Source organism: Corythoichthys intestinalis, chromosome 3, assembly GCF_030265065.1.
Source record: "Corythoichthys intestinalis isolate RoL2023-P3 chromosome 3, ASM3026506v1, whole genome shotgun sequence".
In the NCBI taxonomy this organism is placed as follows: domain Eukaryota; kingdom Metazoa; phylum Chordata; class Actinopteri; order Syngnathiformes; family Syngnathidae; genus Corythoichthys; species Corythoichthys intestinalis.
This window is the reverse complement of record NC_080397.1, coordinates 32612314-32618766: the sequence shown is the minus strand read 5'-3', so window position 1 is coordinate 32618766 and position 6453 is coordinate 32612314.

Below are 6453 nucleotides of genomic sequence, written 5' to 3'. Positions count from 1 at the left end.
AAAGTGCACAGTTCCGGTAATAAGATCAAGGGCTGGAACGCAGTTTTGGTATAAGATTTAGGGCCGGAACGCTGCTCCAGTATACGGTGCTTAGATTCTGAAAATATGATGGCAACTGTCAAAACGCTATGTAAAACAAAAAAATTCGAAGCGGCCACACATGCATTTTATCTCCAAGAAGAATCTACCAGCATCAGATTTACATACACAAGTGTTAACAACAAGCATAATAAAGGGCTTGTGTAGCGTAATCCGTTTCCACCGATATTTATTATTAATTTCATTCCACGGACAGCATGGAGTTTTCCCCAGCTGCTGCAGTTATCTGAGTCTGACGATGACGAGTCACCTAAATGTGCGAATGCATGCAGCAAAGCAAAACGCCTGGACTCATTTATCCGTTCAATTGGCTGACATACTGACATGTGATCACCAGAGATAGTTAGCTCTGATTGGTTCAAGTGTGCATGTTTTCTGAAACAGCAAAAAAAAAAAAAAAAAAAAAAGTTTGTTGAATTAATGCGTCAAAAAAAGGGCAATGCAACAGAAAATGGATCAAATCTTTAAGAGCAAGGCAAGAGTTAAGGAGGCATATTTATCATATTTAGTTTTATTTGCTCTGATGGGGAGGTTCAGAACATCTTAGCCGTCAACGTGCACTTTGGACTTATATTTGTTTATTTATATTAGGCTACTTATTTATTTCCTAATGATTTAAAAAAGTCAATGTTTGCGCGATCTTCAAAATATTTTCCATTTCACTCTGCATAATATGTCATTTGTACTTATTTTTATGAATGTATGTTACTTATATCTTTATTATTAAAACACACAACAAAAAGTAAATGTTTATATTAACTTCAATTTTAATATACATCCTATGTTCTTAAGTAGTTAAAATTGAGATTCGGCATTTAGTATGTGAGGAAATGAGGGAAAATAACAATTAGGAGATGGAGGTTGGGGTTATTGCTGTTTTTGTTAACTTTTATTTTGCAAATAATTAAAAAAATACAATTTTGAATGAAAATCAGTTTTGTATGTGTTATACAAATAACTGACCAAAACAGTTTTCTTTGCATTTCAGTAGTTTTGGGGAAAAAAAACAAACAATTCTGCCTCCGTGACGACCTTCACGTCGGGGAGTTCCGGCAAGAAATTCTCACTTTCACCCCTGATTTTATGGCATATAAGACTAAAGTTTAGATTGTTATGATAATATGACATAATGACATAATAATGATAATGACATAAGAAAGGCTTCACTTCCCATTTTATTGTATGTGTTTGCCTGTGGCATCTTGTCACTTAAAAACTCTTCCTAGACCACAGAAAGAAATCATTTAAAATTATACAAGGAAAAAAATATGTCACGTTCCATTTGCCATCGCCAAAAATATGAGAGTTCAATTACCATACGAGGTCTTCAATAATTCCTTATATCTCGAGGCATTTGCAAATATCTGTTGATGCAAGTTCCATTGTTAATGATACAAAGGCAACATTAAGGCAGTCCACACTTTTCATCGTCTTCCGAGCCTATACCCATGTAAGGACATGACTGGACTTCCACTCATACGCAGAATCATGACCAAAAAACTTGTAACATTTTCTAAGGACTATAGCTTATTTTCTGAATAAAATATAAACAAGGGGAAATATCAAACCCATTAATCTTTCATTAAGCTTGCCAGATAAAAAAGAATCGCTTAAAGTATCTTTCGTTACCATCAGTGCAAGTGCACAAACCCCCTGCTAACATCAAAGGCTTCTGAAAGAAACAGCGGAGAGAGTCAGTTAGTTGGATTTGGCTGAGAACCAGCTTGTGTTTGCCTTTTAATAACAACTAATTTTGGGTGACGCTGTGGAGGAAACAAACAGATCTATCTATATTTGTGGCACAAGGCTTAGATTCACATTTGTCATCTCAAATCATTGTGGCAAAGAAAGGTCAGAGGTCAATGGTCCTGTATTGACAAAAAAAAAACAACCTCCATGCATTAAAATGAAATATGCTATTCCAATGTCGTTTTGCCCTTTATTACAGTTTTTTTTTTTTTTTTTTTTTTTTTTTGAAAAGAAGGCTGGAACTCCAAATGAAAAACAAAGGATGCCATTAAAAACATCCCTTTCCCCATTTGCTCTTTTGCAGTGAACACACTAAACAGCCTGGCAGCCATGCCAAGTAGGTTAATGACATGCAATGGATTAGGGTTTAGTATAGTGACGCACTGCTTCTCCACTGTCAAACCAATCTTAAAAAGAATGAAATTAGCCTTCTGTGTTTAATTGTTCTGACTCTTTTCCTTTGCTTAACATTGTCATAATACAGAGACATCATTTCTGTCCAAAGTACACTACTGAAGAAGCATTCGATTGATTTCAGAAGCCCAGCATCACATGAGTTAGTCATGGTTCACACTGAATTAAACATGGGAAGATGGGCTTCCTTTTATCTACACCCAAAGTGCTAAATCTGACCACCGCAACAGATAGTCACCCACTTTAAAATCTTCCCTTTGATAGTGAAAGCGTGAGACCTTCAAATGTATCACTTTGTCCTCATTTGAAAGTCTCCTAGTCACAAACATTGAATGTTTGCAGCTGACAATGGCAATCTGATTAGTGTTTCTGTTGTCTTTTCCCCTTTGAACGAATACAGTTGATATCTGTGGGGATTTTTTTTCATGTTATCCTTTGTATTTGCTTTTTTATTTCAGGTACACGATTAGAATGAATGATTGCTGAAAAGGATTTGTGTATTGCATGAATTTAGTCACATAAGGGCCTTCAAGCTCTGATTACAGCTAAAATTAAATTGTATTTATTTTATTCCCAACATTCTATCATTTTAACTTCATAGCACATGTCTGTCTTGCCTGTGGAGCTTCCCCAGACAGCAAAATATAACTGGAGCAGACATGGGCCAGATGTACTGCAAATTTTGGCCCAATTTCGTAAAATGGATCCGCCCCAGTGTATTTTTAAACAATGGCCCAAACTCAGTAGAGAATCACTTGCCGTATCAACAACCAGTTTTGGGCCAGAACTGGTCTAAAGTAGCAGACACTACATTAATGCATGGCCCGGATATGGCACACGTTATCCCATCTGGGCTAGATTTGAATCAAAATTATTTTCAGTCTTAAATTTGGGGTCCATTAGCTCAATATGTCATACTGTAATGTGTTTATATTGCAAATTAAATACGTCTATTAAAAGCAATCATGACAACACTTCTTTTTCATGCCATATTAATGAACCATAACAATACATTGTTTTTTTTCACAAAATATTTTAATTGGAACAAGTAACTCCACATTAAAGATGAACCATTTTAAGACTTACCATAAAAATTTCTGTACGCCGAGATGACGTGTCCTGAATCCTGCGTGTTCTCCTGTTTAGTGTTGCAGCGGATGCCCGCCTTTAGGGTACGTGCTGTTGTGACGTCACACGTTGACCGTTAAAGCTTAGATTTTTCGCGCATCTGGTCAGCACGGTCTGCCCCCAGAGCAGTGCGTAACCTATCATTTGGACTGTCAGATTGATGATCCTGGCCACATCTGGCGAACTGAGGCGTTCAGCAGACGTGATTGCTATGTGAACCTGACGCCGGATCCAGCAGACAGTCACCTGCTATCGGGTTTGGACTGTCAAATTGATGATCCCCGCCGCATCTGGTGCACTGACATTCAGTGGGCATGTTTGCTATGTGGATCCGGCAAGCTGATGCCGGAACCGGCACGCTGTCACCTGCTATCGGGGCCTAGTTCTATGTAAGCTATCAAAATTTTTTTGTGGCTAATCAGATTTTCGTTTCTATATATTATCATCTCAATACAATCTGCCCAAGCCAGGCCTTGAGAATCCAAATAGCTGGCGTAGCACACAATTTGTACATGTGAAAATCATAACTTTTTTTTTTTTTTTCACCAGTCAGATTTCAGATCCATTACTCACACATCTATATGTGTGTTGGACGATGTCGACCATGATAAAAACAAAGCAGATTTTTCGAGAAAAAGTTGTGGGGCTAGATTTGCCAATATACAGTGCTGCTCGAAAGTTTGTGAACCCCACAGCGATGGTCAGATTTTTTGTAAAAAAAACTAAAATAACCTTATTAAATGTTAAGTTATACCCAAATCCACAATACTGACATTCCAAATAATGGACTGAAACAAAAGAAATAGTTATATTGTTATTCTTTATTTAACAAAAGTGGTTGATTTAAGAAAAACTCAGATATCATGTGTGCAAAAGTATGTGAACCCCTTCAGTTAATAGGATATTGCGCCTCCTTTTGCAGAGATTACCTCAACCAAACGGTTTCTGTAGTGACTAATCAGCCTCTCACATCTACTTTGGGGGATTTTTGCCCATTCTTCCTTGCAGAACGCAGTCAGTTGAGAGAGGTTTGATGGGCGTCTGGCATGAACTGCTCGCTTCAGGTCCCGCCACAGCATTTCAATGGGATTTAGGTCAGGACTTTGACTGGGCCAGTCCAGAACACGAATCTTCTTCTTTTTCAGCCATTCCTTGGTTGTATTGCTGGAATGCTTTGGATCATTATCATGTTGCATGATCCACCTTCTGCCAAGCTTTAACTTCAAAACAGATGGCGTCAGGTTATGTTCTAGGATTTGACAATATTCCTCAGAATTCATGATTCCCTGGACTATGTGGAGTTGTCCAGGTCCTGAGGATGAAAAGCAAGCCCAGATCTTGACATTCCCACCTCCATGCTTCACTGTTGGGAGAAGGTTCTTTTGGTGGTATGCAGTGTTGACTTTTCGCCAGACATGGCGGTTTTGGTTGTGACCAAACAGTTCAATTTTGCACCTACATCAGTTGATGAAAACTCTTTTTAATTTAGTCTCGACAACACAACTGTTAAAAAAACAAAAAAAAACTACTGAATTGATTGATTAGGAAATCAGGTTGAAATAATAGAAAATTCCAAAATGTTGAGGGGGTTCACAAACTTTTGAGCAGCACTGTAAGTGCTTATTTGACTAAATTCACTAACTTCAAAAGGCTGAAATGGCCTTTCTATTTGGGTTTACAGTATTACTTCACCAACTTGATGAACTTAAAATGCAATTCATTCACATTTTAGTTTTGTTGGCCGATGCAATTTTCTTTTTAAAAACACGTTTATGTAGATGTGGCTTTATACTCTCAGATGTCTTTTGATAGTGATGGTCTCATCTTTGCTGCCGTGGAGTTATATTTTGGGAAAGGCGGGGATGAAAGCCTCGGGTCGTGTGGCTAATGAGATACTGAGGCAGTGGGAATGATGGTTTTAATTACTGCCCAGGACTGATCTAAAGGGGGCGATTGGTGAAGAGCATGCTGAGTGTCCTAAGTTGGGAGTTCACACCGATGCCAGTCCTGCTGTGCCTGGCTGCCTTTGATGTTCAACTCCCCCTCTGTTTTATTCCCACATTGTGCTTTTTATATTCTTTGCTAGTGACGCTTCCCGTGCAACTTTGTTCAAAGCCAATGCTTTGGACAAGAAGAGAGGCATAATCACTGAGGTTTCAACTTGATGCTAAAGGCAGCTTAATCTTTTGTGTAAATTAAAGCTTCACATTTCCGCCGATGTGGCGCCTCAACTGAACAGGCAGGAAATCCACTTCAACACAAGGTTGAGATTGTAATGAGGCGAAGAATGCGACATCAGTGTTTCACAATTGTGGTTTATTGGTTGTACGCATGAAGACACTAAAAAGCCATTGAATATATCAGTGCTAAGACTCGGACCCCCTCCCACTTCCCGCCGTCCCAGAAAAATATCAGGCTAAGTGAAAAAAAACTGTCATATCAGTATGATGAAAAGATCTTTAAACAAAATATAAGATGGTTCTAAAAATATGAAGGGTGTATGTATTTGGTGACACAAACTGGGTGATTCTTCTCTCCTTTAACATTTCAGTGGATAGAATTCTACTGGATAGACCAGCGCTGGCTGTGATTCCATCGTCTCCTAGGCTTCTCACAGCAGGAGGGTGTTGCTATGTGTGGGCTCTGTGTTCTCCCGAAGCCCAGCTGTGGACCAGGCCATGTTGACTTTCCAGAGATCACATGGCATTCTCATTGGGGCTGCCTCAGTTGTGCTCTGCCTCTCCAGGACACTGCTGTGGTCAGCACAGCCATTCTTCCCATGCTTCCTTGACCCCTCCCTCCTGCAAGAAAAAAAAGGTCAAGGCTGGCTAATGTTTGAACTCACCAAGCCTATCTAAAAGTGCTCCAATGAAAAAAATTCCCTGCAGTCATCTTGCAACTATAGTTCCTCTTAGTAATTTGACACAAATATTGAATTTCTAGTCAAAGCAATGACACATGCCTGACCCATGAGCGACGCGCAGTGCTTTATGTCACCTTTGTGGTATCCTTTCTGCTTGCAGGTGCCAGAAATAGTATCTTGTAATAGTGTATTTGCTGCAC